General features: G+C 38.2%; 1 long non-coding RNA gene across 1 annotated transcript; it reads right to left on the bottom strand.

Annotated features, from left to right (window-relative positions):
- Positions 1-602: 602 nt before the first annotated feature.
- Positions 603-7,354, bottom strand: LOC139044791 (uncharacterized). The gene is made up of 3 exons (XR_011501962.1): positions 7,177-7,354; positions 3,894-4,048; positions 603-1,126 (listed from the first exon to the last, which is right to left on the bottom strand). It is a non-coding gene; the product is annotated as an uncharacterized lncRNA (long non-coding RNA).
- Between the last annotated feature and the right edge of the window lie 9,456 nt (positions 7,355-16,810).

Raw genomic sequence — 16,810 nt, 5'->3', positions numbered from 1 at the left:
CAGAACAATGCAGCAGACCCAGAAGAGAGGCTCCTCCATACTCAGAAACTGTTTAATGGCTCCAAGAGAAAATCGAGCCCATGGTGGACCATGATGGAACTCAAAGTGTAGGGCAAGGAGTGTTCCAATGGTATAGGTAAAGGAAATGAGGACTCCATGACAAAGCTCGAAAACAGGAGATGGAACAATGCTTCTCCAAGTATGTTTTTAGAGCCTTAAGCAAAGGAGCCCAAGGAAATGAGGCATCAGGGAGCAAGGTAAATTCATAAGCTGTAGATGTAGTACAGCCAGCTACTGGTGCTCAGTGGAGAAAGGGGGATGTTGCTCAAGGAGATATTATCATCTTCATTATTAGTGCTTCCACCAAGAAGACACTTTATCTACCAAGCTGTTAATTCAAGAAAGGCTTTCTTAGTTGAAACGGATTCCTATCTTTTTGTACCAGATTCTTAAAATAAAGGAATACCCCCAGAGAATGTGTATTTGGAATTCCAAGGGGTTTTCTAGTTAAAATTTACTCTGCCATCTTTTAAAACAAATGAGTTCGGTTGCACAAATACATTCACGCCAAACCATTTCTAAAAGAAATGCACTTCAAGCTTCATAGATCATATTCGAGTTTTTATTCCAGTATTAGATGTCATTGTAAATCACAGAAAGAGGAGAGGCAAAAAAGTTTGAGCTATTGTTTCACATTGCAGAAAATGTTATTTTTTTTTTCTAATTCCAGTTTAATTGAAATTATTTACCAAGGTAAATATATTTACCATGCAGGAAAATGTTTCAAGATACAGGTAGGGGGAAACACATAAATTTTTCTCAATCAGACTATTGAGCAGGATCTTTGGCAAGTCTCCTGGAAAAAAACATATTAACCTTCTGTTTTTCAGAGGCTGGTTATCCAGGTCTGTCTTCTTGCTCCTACTATCGACTGATCAAAGTCAGAGAGAAGCTGGGTGAGTCAGGAGCTTGCAGGGTCCTTCTCAGTCCTTGCTTCTGGTACATTTGCCTTTTCAGCTTCACATCTATTAAAGGGTATTCCTTTATGAGTTATTTTATGTGGCATAGCCTAAAACCTCAGCACCCAGTAAGCAACATTCTCATCCTCTTACGGATAACGCTAGCTCTGCAAATCCAGAAATAAGTGATATTAGAAAGAAAGAAGTAAAACAGAAAATTTACATGCAATTAAGGACCCGAAGTCCAAATGGCTGGTTTTGATTAACATGTCCCCTTTTCCTAATGCTAATTCATTTGTTCACTTATTGGATTTCAAAATTGCACCCTATGCCCTCCAGCCTCGGCAAACAAAGACATAATTTAAAATACCAAGACACAAATGTGCTATTTATTACGGTGTAAAAGAGCTATTATTACAGTGACATTTTTTTTCTTCAGGAAACTAGCTCTTTTCAAGTTATTTACCATGTTGTCAAGTATTACCATCATTAATAATGATAATGATAATCATTGAGAACTAGCAATGTGCTGAGGGATAAATAGAGCACAGAGCTAGGCATGGTCCCAACCTCATGAAACAATGGTGATTTTGTTTCACCCCAGATTTCACAAAGTGAGGATGGCAGCTATCAGGAAAGTCTTTACCCATTATCCTCCCTCATCTTTTCAGTTTCAAAACTCCCTTTTGCAATTCCTTGTGCACGCAAAGGGTGTGAATTCACTGTCGCCTCCTTATACGTGACCAGGCACGTGTGTACCCCAATCCTTGCAGTTCTTCAGGCTGGCACTAATTGCCAGATTCCCTCCCACACTGAGTGGGACTGGATGTGAGTACCACTGGATGTGCTATTAATGGAATCTGTTATCAAGTCACAAGACAAGATGCCAGTCTGGCACTATTCTGCAAACTGGAAGTGCATGGGGGAAACACAGACCCCCTGTCTGACGATGAATAGCTAAGCTGTGAAACCAACTGACTGGGCACCTACTAGAAACTAGCCTGTCAATAGGATTGCACTGCATGAGACACAGCATCATGTGTTCGTCTGTCTGTCTATTTGCACACATGTGCTTCCTTCAGCTTCATAAATGCATGTGGAAGTATATAAGGAAAGTAAACGATAACTGAGATTCTCGGGCAGTATCTCACTTGGATCAATGTGTTCTGATAACATTCTGAATATCAATCTAAGTGAAACATTAAGGGCAAGAGTAGAAATTGTATAACAGCTCTTTTCTAAGGAGTAATCTCTTTGGATAATTTATTCTCACTATTTTCATGGATGTGTAGGATGAAATGTGTAATTTATTTGTATCACATCACAGAATTTGACTTAATACAAAGTTAAAAGTACACCCCTCCCCCAAAATGTCAATGCTCTTCATCCCAAGATTCTGAAGCTTTATTTTGAACATGAGGACTATGGTTGTGGAAGATAAGCAGTAGCCTTTCTTATTTCCTTCTGCTCCTTCCTCGGTTCAGCTTCTACAGAACAGAGGTCAGAAAGGAAACCAAGCAATGCTGGTGGAGGGAAGCACTCGTGGAAGCACCCTATTTGGTGACATTTCGGTTTCCTGGCTCCATTTCCTATTTATCCCACTTCTTGGCCACCTATAGACTCTAATCACAGAGGATGAGAGGAGGATCCTCATACGCATGTGCACACACACACAAACCTCTAAAACATAAGCTTTTCTGAAGGCCACAAGCTGAAATCATTTAACAAGAAGGAAAGTGAGTACTCATCCTGTTAGCCCTAATTTCTACTCAGTCATTCAGTTTTCAAAACCCTTCTTTTCCTAGGCAGTAGATAGAGACACAGACACACTACACTTACTTACAAACACTATGTACAGAGAACACGCACACATGCTAAAGATCAACTGCGGCTCTTGAGAAAAAACATATTATTCTGAGATCCAAACACAGCCTTAGCTTTTGTATAATTATCTCAGTGGGAGTTACCTGTGTGTATCAAAGGGTGAAATTTGGTCTAGGCTAATTAAGTTTGCTTTCCTTTTGTCATTTAGACACATAGAGTTGTATTTCCAAAATACATTTATCATGTTTTTAAGAAAGAATTTTTCTTACATACACTTATAAGTTAAAAGTGCTATGGGTAAGGACTTGGTTGTCAATAGTTCTCAATTTTTTTCTTCACTGGGAGTTACAGACCGGTATCAGATTATTTCTGAGACAGATGTTTTCCTTCAATTTTTAGAAAAGGGAGAAGGTGGAAGCAATATTGAGCTTTTTATTTAAATGACCTGAGATCTGTGCCTTTAAACTTCAATTACAGACCACAGATTTGCTGCTGAACCTTCTGTAAACCTATCAGTTAAAAGCCTGTGTAGTTTTATGGCATGTCACCTCCAGCCTCTGATTAGCAAATTGCAGGCCAAGCTAAAACACTTAAGCAGTGCTGCCGCTTGTCTCATTTTGGAGGACTAGATCATTACAGTTTAGTAATTTAGATAAATCCTTGCACTCTATACTTCTTCTCTCTGTAGAGATCTGTTGCCCAGAGAAGGCACTCAGGGCCAAATTACACACTACGTTTTCCTTATGAGAAAATGCCAAAGAAATTTGCACTGATGGAATTTATGAGGGGTTTATTGCATTCACTATCTGAAATTACCTTGTTCATTTACTCATTTATGGATTGTCTCCTCCTCTAAAATGTAAGCTCCATGAGATCACAGACCTCATCTGTCTTGAGCGTTGCTATATCTCCAGATCACTGTTCGGAGTTCAGCAAATATTTGTCGAGTGGATAGATTCATTCATTCATCCACTCCTCAAGTATTATAGGTGAGAAAAATAAGTCCCATGCCTTCAAGAGGTTCACAGTCTTTTACAAGAGACACAAACACTAAACCACAACAATGCAAGAACATGAGCCTAGGGGAGGGTAGCAAACATGAGATATTACCTTTAAAAACAGAAGCTACTCGGGCCGGCCCGGTGGCGCAGCGTTTAAGTTCGCATGTTCCGCTTCTAGGCGGCCCGGGGTTCGCTGGTTCGGATCCCGGGTGCGCACATGGCACTGCTTGGCAGCCATACTGTGGTAGGCGTCCCACGTATAAACTAGAGGAAGATGGGCACGGATGTTAGCTCAGGGCCAGGCTTCCTCGGCAAAAAGAAGAGGACTGGCAGTAGTTAGCTGAGAGCTAATCTTCCTCCAAAAAAAAAAAAAAAAACACAGAAGCTATGTATTACCTCCATGTATCATATATATGCTATGCTACAAACACAGATATATTCACTGTATTACCCCCCACTGATTAGTTATTCATTCAACAAATATTCATTGAGCACTTGGGCAATGCTGCCCTCCTTATAATTTGGAACCACTCCAGAGCATGAAGCTGGCAGTCCCAAGCCAGAGGCAGCTTAGTGTCAAAGGCAAGCTGGGGTAAAGTCGGGGCTGGTGAGTGGCTTAGGAGGGCTCCACAGTCAATCTAGTCATTGGTTGGGGTAGGCAACTAGTAGCAGAATATTTGAAGTCAGGAGGGCAAAGTTCAATACTTTCTATAAGTTCTCAGTTTGGGCACCAAATGGAAAGGCCATACTGTCCGAAGCTATTCGGGGATGCCCACAAGGTCAGGAAGGCTGATTAGGAGATAATGCACCCCGCCTCTTCCCCTTGTTGTTTCCCAATTTAGGGCTTCTACTTTTCAGGGCAGAATCAGGACTTGGCCCAGAGCCCTGACATCAGAATGTCTTCAAATGTTCTCACTCTAGCCATCCCTGGCTTAAGGACCTTTGGGACCAGGGACATAGGACTGGAGGCCCTTTAGATAATGAGCCACCCGATGCCAGGACAAGTCATCTCTATTTATTATGTGCAACTTTATTTTAGCACACAAATTAAATTACATCTGTGGCTTTATTTGGACTCAATGCATGGTTGAAACAGTTGCTTTATTATTCAGTAGCTAATAACAATAATAATAGCTAATATTTACTGAGTGGTGATTATGTGCCAAAACTCCATTCTAGACATTTTCCATTGACTAACTTACTTAATACTCATAACCACTCTTTAAGGTAGCTACTGTTACTATCCCATCTTACAGATGAGGAAACAGGCCCAGAGAGGTAGAGTAATTTGCCCCAAATCACAAATCTTAAATGGTACGATAAGACAGAACCCAGACAGCCTGGCTCCAACCAGCAGACACCTAACCACTGATAATTGCTACAAGGATTGAATGCCAGCTATGTGCCAGGGGCTTTACGTTTGTTTCTATCTCTGTAAGTCTATTTCATATAACAACACTATAAGGTAGGCTTTATGTTCCTCATTTTGCAGACAAAGACATTTATGGATGGCCCAGAAAATTCTGAAATCAGGGTGTAAACCTTGTCTGTCTGTCTGTCTCAAAGGCCTGCGCACCATCCACTGCCCAGAGCTTCCTCTGTGACCTTCCTTTCCACTGACCTTGAATAGTATCTTACCTGACTCTTGTTTTTTTCTATTCTTGCTTTATTTAGCTTGCCCTGGTCAAAAAGAGCAACAAGAAGTCCTAATTAAGTCTTATTAGCAGGTTCTGTTGTATTTTCTGAGAGTTATAATGTTTCACATTAACATACCACTATACATTTTCCAATAATGTTCATTTACATGCCTTCGTTTGATTGTCCCAATAACCTAAGCTATAAAAGGTGGGCATTATTGTCCCTTATTTCTGAAATGAGTATGCGTTGAGAGAGAGAGAGTGAATAACACGCCCAAGGGGCTTGCACCTGGTCCTGCTCTACTCTCATTTACTTGCCTTTGTTTCTACTTTGTGTAAACATCCTGAAGCAAAGTTTGATAGGTGGGAGAATCAGACCAACAAAAGGAAATCTGTCTCTCATCTCAGAGGGACCATGTGGATTTCTATGTTAGCTTCCCTACCTGCCATAAAAACATCTGAAAAGAGATCAGAGCATTCCAGTTAAATACAGAGGACTGGACACATGTATTTACCATTACTCCTTCTTGAAATTATATAAAAATGACAGAAAATGCCTAAGCAGAGCATAAACCCACAATAACAAAGATACTGAAAGAGGAGATCAATCTAAGAGGCCCAACATCTGAAAAATAGGAGCACTGGGAAGAGAGAACAGAGAATTACCAAAAAACTAATTCAAAATTTTTATCCAGAACCGAATGGTAGAAATTTTTAGATTGAGCTAGTCAATGGAACACCCAGCTTAATAGATTTTTAAAAATCTACATAAAGAGACATTGTTATGAGATTTTGGAACACTAGGAAGAAAGAGAAGATCCAAAAAGCATCCAAAGAAAAAAAGCAGACAGCATAAAAGGGTTGAGAAGCAGATTGGCATAGCGCTTCTCAATAGTAACACTGAAAACTAGAATGGAACAATGTCTTTATAAAGTCTAGAGGAAAAAGAAAAAAAAATCTGGAGGAAATTATTTCCAGCCTAGAACTTTAAGCCCATCCAAATTATCAATCAAGTATGAGGTTAGATCAAAGATGCTATCAGAGATGCTTCTCAAAAAGATTTACTGCTAATGTGTCCTTTCTCAAGAAGCTACAAGAGAATACGCCTTATGAAACAAGGAAACAAATCAGGAAAGAAGACATAGGATGGGATCAAGGAAATAGGAGATGCAAAACATTTCACCAAGTGAAGGAAATCCCCAGGATAATGATAGGATTGTTCAAGAAGACAGTTCTGTATCAGGACCAGGGAGCAACCAGCCCAGATCAGAACAACAGGAAACAGAGGATCCCAGAAGCATGTCTCTAAAACAAAGGTGAAATTGATAGGTAAATATATGTTTGGCTGTACTGAGATGCAATTTACACTTAAATTAAGAGCTCAGGAATAAATTAGGGATGTATAAAACTAAGCAAAGGAAAACGTAATTCAGTCAAAATTAAAAATTAAAAAAATGATATGTAACTACAATATACTACATAACACAACTTTGATTCATATTGATATGCTCATAACAATATAAACATTGAGTATTGAGTGAATAAGATTATGACAATTATATTGCAAGAATGGGTGAAGGGAATGGGAATGGTATTTGCATAAGGCTGCAAGAGAGGCAAACTTCTCATTTTCCATAGTAAAATAAACAGATAATATTTAAAACAAGAAAAGAATTAGCAGCACAATGTTGTTGTTTTTGTCTGAATATGAAGGTAAATGCTGGGGAAACAGATAAAAGAGTTAAAAATAGTTACCTCTAGGAAATGGGAATCGGGATGAGTTAGAAGATGGTCAGAGGACACAGTTCTTTTTAGAAACTATGACAGAAATGTTGTTAGCTTCGATTCTTCCCTTTTTCCTTGGTAATAGAATCTCAATTTTATTCAGGAGAGCAGCGTGCCCAGATCAAACGCCACGTTCCTCAGTCACTCTTGCAGCTCAAGTGGCAATGTGACTTCATTCTGGCCAATGAGACGTAAGCAGAAGTGTTGAGTATGACATGGCTTTTGTCCTTCCCTCTTTCTTCCTTCCGTTGCCTGGAATGCAGACATGAATGGCTGGAGCTTATTGTGACTAAGGCCAGAGAAGCAGAAAGCTAGAAGGAGCTTATCTTTCGGATAACTTCAGGAACTGCCAAACAAGCCCTGGGCACTCGACAGCTTTTACTATGAAAGAATAAACCTTATATATTTAAGACACCGTTATTTTGGATTTCTGTTAAATGGAGCTGAAACTAATTCTAACTAGTACATATATTTTAAGTATCTGCCTGGCTTATTAAACCATGTATGTGTGCCCTGGATAAAAATTAAAACTGAAAGAAGGGAAGGTCAGCAAATGCATGAAGAAAAGGGCTGCCAGATCCGCACTTTGGAAAACTTCTTTAGGACCCTGAATGTTCACCTGAGGAATGATGCTCCTTCCTCACAGACCTCATTGCTAAAGGTGTGTCTGAGATGAAGAATACGCTGGATGGAACTTACGACAGATGAGACATTACAGAAAGTAAGATTAGTGGTTTGAAAAAATAGTAATAAAAACTATCCAAATAAAAATGCACAAAGAAAAAGGAAATTTAAAAAATGAAAAGACTCTCAGGAAGCTGTGGGATATCATTAAGGGGCCTAATATCTATGAAACTGGAATCCCTGAAGGAGAGGAGGGAGAAGGAGGAGGTGAACCAAAAAAATATTTGAAGAAATAATAGCTGAAAATTTTCCGTATCTGGTAAAACCTATAAATCCACAGATCTAAGAAGATAAATACATCTCAAGTACAAGGCACATCAAATAAAATTGCTCAAAGCCAGTGATAAAGAGAAAAATCTTAAAATCAGCTAGAGAAAAAAACTGTCAGTCTAGAATTCTACACTCAGCAAAAAAAAAAAATTGATAATAATAATATTTAATAATAAAGGCAAAATAAAGCCTTTTTTGTTTACATGGAAATGCTGCAATCATTCCTCATCAGCTGACCTGGACTATAAGAAAGGGTAAAGGAAGTCCTTCAGGCAGAAGGAAAATGATAACCAATGGAAATATGTATCTACACAAAGAATCAAGGAGTGCTGGAACTAGTAACTAAATGGGTAAATATATATAAACAAACTTTCTCCTTAAGATTAAGAACAAAGCAAGAATGTACATTCTCATGACTTCTGTTCCGATTTGTCCTAGAATTTCTAGTTGGTGCAATAAAGCAAGACAAAAATGCATCTGGAAAGGGAAAAAGTAAAACTGATTTTATTTGCAGACAACATGATTGTCCATGTAGAAAATCTGATGGAATCTACAACAAAGCTAATAAACTAATAAATGATTTTTAGTAAGTTTGTAGAATGCAATATGCAAAAAAATCAGTTATGTTTCTATATACTAGTGACAAACTATCCAAAATTAAAACAATATCATTTACAATAGCACCAAAAATATAACATAATTAGGGATAAAGCTGACAAAATTCTACCAGACATGTACACTGAAAACATTGCTGAGAGAAATTAAAGAACTAAATAAAGACTCAATATTGTTAAATGTCAGCAGTCCACAAGTTTATCTACAGATTCAATGCAATCTCAATCAAAATCCCAACAGTCTTATGTAGAAATTGACAAACTGATTCTAAAATTTATATGGAAACACAAAGGACTTAGAAGAGCCAAAACAACTTTGAAAAAGAAGAACAAAATTGGAGAACTAAAACCAATGTCAAGGTTTATTATAAAGCTATAATAATCAACACAGTGTTGTACTGATGTAAAGACAGACATAAAAGTCACTAGGACAAAATGGAGTCCAGAAATAGATCCACATATACATAATCAACTTATTTTTTTACAATGATGCAAAAGCAATTCTGCAGAAAAACAATAGTCTTTTCCACAAATGGTGCTGGAACAATCAAATATCCATTAAAAAAGACAAGACCTTTGATCCATACCTTATACCATACACAAAAATTAACTCAAAATGTATCATAGACCAAAATGTAAAACCTAAACTATAAAACGTCTAGAGGAAAACATATGAGATAATCTTTGTGACTGGTTCCCAATTCATAATTTTGAAGTCCATCTTTTATAATGCAAAAAACCTTGTGCACACGCAGGCTGACATCTGACTTTCATCACATTGACCTGGAAAGGGAGAGTGGAATATGAGGAACCCATACAGTTAGAATAACTCTGCCTCTGATCCAGAAACCTCATTTTTGCTCTCAGGAATACACACACACACACACATGCACATCCCATCTCAGGTAACTCAATCATTCTCATGGTCTTAACCATCACTTGTCTTCTTATGACTCCCAAATTTATATTTCCAGTCTAGCCTCCTTGGTGGATACTTAGATATCCCACTAACATCTTGAACTCAACGTGTCCAAAAGTGCACTTAGTATCCTCTCCCACACATCTGTTTATTTTCCTAAGGAGGCATCATCTCCACTTAGTCACGAATGCCAGAAACCTGGTGATCACCAAACACATGTGACAGTACAGGAGAGGCAATATTCACATGTAAGTTCAATGTTTGTAGCCAGAATGACTCAGAGTGGTTTATTATTAACAGGAAAAAGTCCAGGGACAGAACATTACATCCAGGAGGCAAGATGCTGAGATTGTGGACATGTTGATTTCAAGGTGCTGACAGGGCATCCAGGTGGAGATTTCCAGCAGTCAGTTGGAAACGCCACTGTACATGACAGATTGCTGATCTTGGTTACAGAAATGAAAGCTCAAGAGCTTTTCTGAAAAGTTTAAGCTGTGGTTTGACAGGAATCATACTGTTTGTAAGAGTGAAAACATTCAGAAGCATTCAGCTGTGGAGGACAGACCATAGGGAGGAAGAGAAAGAGAAGAACATTGAGGAGAAAAAGGTGTGGCATTTGGAATATGCTTTTCTGGCCAGTTAAAGGACAGGCAGCACCAGTCCAAATTTTTGTGGAGGTCCTTTACTAGAGAGTTCTTGAATATATGACTTCTTTCTCCTCTGCCTGACAAAATCTCTTTCCTCTATTTCCAGCTCCCTCTCTTACCCGATTTTTTTCTAGTCTAGGAGTGCCTGCATGAGGGAGGGCAGCGTCCATGACAAAGGCCTGGCTGTAGGTTTTTCACTCCACTGCTTTAGGAAGGCAGACAGTAAGGAATAGGTTAGCCGGAAAAATCTTAAGGGTCTGGCTGCCCTTTTTGATTTGTGCATTAATGCTATGGGGTTGACAGCCTGCCTGAGAGACGCTGAAGGGATGTGTGTTCTGCATGTCTGAAATTTATTCCTTTGGCTCTGTAAGATGTGACACTGCATAATGCCCACGAAGAAGTAATTTTGATCCTGTGACTATGTTGGCAAAAGTTCCAGAAAGACATATGGACATAGTCTTCTGGACATTTGTAGAAGAGCCTTCCCTTAGGGGCTGCCTTTGCACGCTTGCTTTCCCTTCCAGGCTTATGGCTCTCACCTTAGCTTTATTCTGTTTTTGCTTAGGAGATAAAAAGCTAAATTGTATTCAACTGAAGGAACTAAAAATATTAATGTAAGAGCAAGTCATCATTATGACACATATCAATTTCTCACCTCTGAGGCAGTGTACAGAAGCAGGGCTCTGGCTATCAACCCAGCCATGATCAGGAAAAAAGAGGTCTGGGCGTATCTTGGTACGCACTCTGAAAATATGAGTCTTCACCATGCTGGGGGGCCAGCATCTTCATCTATAAATTTACGAAGAGGTGACAGAAACAAAAAAGTCTTCCTAGGAATGATAACTTGCTTAAATATTACTCTGCAACAAGCTGTTCTGTATCTAGGACCCTATATTTCAGGGATATTTGAGGAATTGCTTATTTCTCACTGGAACACATTTCAGTCTGTATACATTTTTATTTCAAAATAGTTAGGATAGTACAATAAATCCAGCTGTTTCCCCTAGGTTTCTGTGCATGCTTGAGAAGTAACCACTTGTTCAATTCAAACTTTATTTACAGCATTCGTTTAATTCTGATCTTTGTTTCTCTCCTCAAAGAGTCTGACTAATACGGTGATAGAAAAAACTCAGATAGTACCAAAGCCCAGCCCCCAGTCCATGGAAAATTACTATGTCCTGCTCTGAAAGTTGCCTTTTAAAATTAGCTCCCAGAAGAATGCCAGTTAAGAGGTCTGCCAGGAGCCAACATTTATTCATTTATTAGTGTTTTATAAATCCTCTTCGAGAAAATCCTTTGGAGCTATACTACCGGGAAAAGGAGAAAGAGACCGAAACTGTGGAGACCGCGGTTCCCCAGGGTATGAGGTCTTCTTTCCTTAGGCTTAAGTGATTGCCCCCCAAGGAGGCATTCAAAATCACCTTGCTAAAAAATTGCCTTGGCTAATGGCCAGCCTTAAAGGGACAAGTTATTTATCTCAGTGGTCACTACACTATCAAAGCCTAAGCAAATGATTGTTCTATGAACCTATGCAGAGCAATTGAGTAATCACACACTCTTCTGTATTCCTACACATTATGCTTATAGATGAAGCCAGTCTTACAGAATCTGATTATAGACTCAGAGAATTACGGATCTTGAAAATGGCACCAGAGGTCATCTGATCCAGCCTCCTGAGCCTCAAAGCTAGTGGATAGTAAGTTGCAGGGGCACACGGACACTAGCAGGCTATCAGGACCTTAGATGGTATTTGATTCATGCACAAAATTCCCCTGCACATGTCTAAGGTAGACTAGAGGGATGTGCGTTTGGCATGTCGATGGCTGTCTTCACATGGCTGAAAACAAGACTGCTAATAGGTTCTCAGTTTTACCCAACCGGACAAACTTTTTTTCTTAGTTCTAGTACAAACAAACAAACAAACAAATAAACCAGGAAACGGCTGATTGCTCTTATTTGGGTGAGATATTCCCTTCCCCCAGGAACCAATGTACCATGGCTCTGTGTGTATGTTCTTGTGTGTGTAGAGTAGACCTGGCTTCATGGGCATGCAACCTGTGTAATCACACAAGGACCTATGCTTAGAAGAGTCCCATGCTGGCTTAATGCTCTGCTGTTGCCATCTAGAAATTCTTAATAATTTTTGAACAAGTGATTCTGCACTTTAATTTGTACTGTATCCCATAAATTATGTAGCCAGCCCTGGCATGGAGTCCTAGATCAGCTTGGCAATCTCTAACATAGTCATATGGATAGAGTGGGCGGAGAAGGGGAAATAATTTGCAGGAGCAGTGGGGAGATGGTGGCCAGCACAGCTAGCATAACTCTGAGAACTGAAAGGACATGAAACATGAAATGTATGGTTCTTGTCCTCAAGAATCTCAGTCTAGTGGGGCAGATTCTCTTTTCAAAAGTTTGTCTTTGCAATACCCACATATCCAAATGAATATAGTTATCTTGAGTGGGAATGGGAACATCTGACTGCTGTAAGAAAGTGGAGGTTCCTCAAGAACTAAAAATAGAACTACCATATGATCCAGCAATCCCACTTCTGGGTATATATCCAATGAAAACAAAATCATTATCTTGAAAAGATATCTGTACTCCCATGTTCATTGAAGCATTATTCACAATAGCCAAATTATGGAAACAACTTAAGGGCCCACTGATGGATGAATGAATAAAGAAAATGTGATATATATATATATATATACAATAAAATATTATTCAGCCTTAAAATAGAAAGAAAAAATCCCGTCATTTGCAACAACATGGATGAAACTGGAGGGCATTAGACTAAGTGAAATAAACCATGCAAAGAAAGACAAATACTGCATGGTATCACCTACACGTGGAATTTTAAAAAAAGAAGTTGAACTCACAAAAACAGAGAGTAGAAAGTGGTTTCCAGGGACTTAGGAGTGGAAGAAGTAGGGAGAGGTTGGAAAAAACGTACAAACTTTCAGTTATAAGATGAATAAGGTCTGAAGATCTAGTGTATAACATGGTGACCGTAATTGATAATTGTATAATTGAAATTTGCTAAAAGAGTAGAGCTTAAATGTTCTCACCACCCCACCCCCTCGAAAAGTAAATATCTGAGGTGATGGATGTGTTAATTAATTGGATTGTGGGAATCCTTTCATAATGTATATGTGTATCAAATCATCATGAGGTACACTTTCGATATCTTGTAATTTTATTTGTCAATTATACCTCAATAAAACTGAAATTGAAAAAAATACAAGGAGAATGTCCACCTTTGCTTTTAACATCACAAAAACTAGTGTTTATAAAATTATAAACTAGTCTCTGATTACAGATGGAATTAAGAGTCTCTTGTACAACAAGAGTGACACCACTCTAGCAGCAGTGACTTACTATTACAGGCTGTTAAAAAATATTCTTTCTACCAAAATCCCTAAAAAATAGCAAAAAGTAAGCCTTAAAATGGTGCCTGTAGCCTAGGAAGGACTCAATGAATAGATGGAGAAGAAAGCTGAGCAAAGAAGAGAAAGAAGGAACAGAGAGAAGGAGGGAGATAAGTTGGCTATGCTCAGTTTTTCAAGACAGTCAAGTTGCCCAGGAAGACGATGGATGGAAATCATGAATATAAAGGGTAAGCCATAGCTACAGCAATAAATTTTATGAAATGTTAATTGGGTTTACTCTCAGAACTCTTCCTTTCATTATTATGTTTAACACCAAACACTAAAAATTTAATCAGGAAATTCCATCTGGCCAAGAATTTTAATTTATAAAATTCCTTTTGCTTCTGAAGATTAAAAGCAATTCTCTGAGTGAACTGAGCATTCTAAGAGAGCCCCACACAGCCCTGAACAAAGACCCTAGAGTGTCATTTCCTTTTATATTGTAACATCTTAGAGTCAATTACAATCTATAAATAAACTTGCATTTTACAGAAATGGCTCTACAAAAAGCAGCACCATGCTGGAATTCAATACACCAGGCTATTTTTAAAAGTGTTTTGATTTTTAAAAATTAATTATAGGCTCTAGATAACACAAGACTTATAACTTGGCTTACTACAAGTTTTAGGTTGCTTAACAACTCTTTAAAACAATTCTTCTACATCTGTGCTTTACGTTAAGTGTAAGTCATGCAGCTGGCCCTGTGGCCAAGTGGTTAAGTTTGTGTGCTTCGTTTCGGCAGCCCAGGGTTTCGCTGGTTCAAATCCTGGGCGCAGACGTGGCATCGCTCATCAGGCCACGCTGAGGCAGCATCCCACATAGCACAACCAGAGGCACTCACAACTAGAATATACAACTATGTACTGGGGGTATTTGGGGAGAAGGAAAAAAAAAGATTAAGTGCAAGTCAATGTTAATCAAAGATTTTATTGATTATGGCTGCCCTATTCTATAATAGAGAAAATGGAATTACTAATAGTCTGAAATCAGTAATAAATGTTGTTTACTTTTAAACATATAAATTTGGTGCTCCTGTTTTTAGATCTCTTTGGTTTCGCTAGGTATAATACAAGAAGTTATCTGAGACCAAAATGAATCTTTGAAAGAAAAGCCCTTCCCTTAAAAACAAATACAAGAGAAAAGCAAGGCAAATTTGGGGACAATGTTTATCTCGGCAGAAAGGTATGTTTAACTGTAAATCTATGAAAAAATAATATTGTGAAATAACGAAAACTTTAGGCCTAGATATATTTGTCCAGCTGAATTTGTTAGTTGATTTTCTATTAAGGGACAACAGAGAAGAGTTCTTGATGTAGATGAGACTTATATGAGACCACATGCTTGGCAAACATTATTGCCTTTCTCTTATATCAAAAGGCATAGATAGTATGATATAGAAGTTGTAGTATTTAGAAATTTTAGGCCTCAGAAAGTAAATATTAACTGCTCTTTCAAGGTTATGTGGTTTAAAAGTATAAGAAGAAAGTGATTATTTCTGTCTCATCTTAATCAACAAAGAGATGAAATGCCTTTGTCTTTTCTGGATTTTGCTCTAGAGAAACTATCTTTGGGTGATTTTCTCCTAAGAATTCCTTTGGAGAGGAGCAGACATCAGCTATAGTAACCAGAGACAGAACAGGACTTTGGATACACGACTCTTGTAACAGAAACTAATTGATTTTCTGTAATTTGGCCTGTCTTGTCACAATATATTTCAGACAGAGGAAAATTACCACTTCTAAGCTTGCTGTTTCTTGACAACTGAAAATAAATAACAGCATTTTCTGAAAGAAGAAAGAGTAAACGCAACATTTGATTCAATGGTGCCATAGAAATCCAACAAAAAACACATACTCAATTTTGTTTTTCAACTCCGTGGACAACAACTATTAACTTACACAGTGAGAAGCACAGTTCATGTGATCCATTGCACAACAGAACCAACGCAAAAGGATATTGTCACTTTGAAACAAGTGACACCTTAGATCTCTGTTGGGTAAAGAGAACACAAGGGCATAAGGATAAGTCTAGTTAAAGTTTCTAGAAAGAGATAATAAACAATGTAAGCAAACAGCAAAATATTCTTGGTCTTCCTTGGGGAAGTGAGCTACTGTTTTAGTAAAGAGAATTGCTGTAAGGGAGGTTGTTACACAGCAACTAATGTCCTCTTGTCATAGATCCCAAGAGAAAGGCCCCAGGCACATAAAATGGTTGCCAGTCCAGAGAACTAAGCAAGACGAACATTTTCTTTCCTAAACTTAAAATTCTTCATCTTGACATCTGCTAAAGACACTAAACTCTGAGAGATTGTGAAATGTCAAACTGACCCTCATAAATTGTGAGAACATTTCATGAGATTATGTGAATTTTGGTGTGGCAAGGAGAGGTAATGCATTTATTTAATAAATCTATATAAAATTTTAATAATCATGGGCTTAGAATCACTGCAAAATGTTTCCCAGAGAAACTGAATGAATGTACTATGGCAGCCAAAATAAAGTTAACGGCTTTAGAGAATGAACGCAGATAGACTATTACAGTAGATGGGCCCTTGTTATTTCCTAGAGTGGCATTTTATATAATCTTACTTTCTTTTGCCTTTTGAAAAACACAATATCCAGTCCCATTCTTAACATCATTTCTTTTCATTTTTACTACATATGAGACAGGTGAAAATGCCTTTCAGTAGCAAAGCTGGTCTAAGTGTGGAATCAACATCTACGTGAAATCACTACTGGGTCAAGTTATCAAGTCTTATTGGTGAACTGGAATCTAAAGTCAGACTCCAAGGAAACATGTCTGTGCTGGTCTTTCCCTCCCTAATTAGTATTCCTGAATCCCTGGGAAATTTTTTCTGCCTCTCTCTTTGCATTTATCTCAGTAGTTATATCATTTGATTGCTAATGTGTTTGAATCGAGCTGCTTGATTTTAATTCAATCTGGCACCTCTTCATGGAGCACTAAATTTCCTCTCAATCGCCATACATTAAACTGTGGTGAGTTCTGAAGTCTCTGCCACCAACAAGATTTCAGCCTTTA

This window comes from Equus asinus, chromosome 3, assembly GCF_041296235.1.
Source record: "Equus asinus isolate D_3611 breed Donkey chromosome 3, EquAss-T2T_v2, whole genome shotgun sequence".
Taxonomy (NCBI): Eukaryota; Metazoa; Chordata; class Mammalia; order Perissodactyla; family Equidae; genus Equus; species Equus asinus.
Note: the sequence above shows the minus strand (reverse complement) of the source record. Positions and strands in the feature narration are given on the sequence as shown.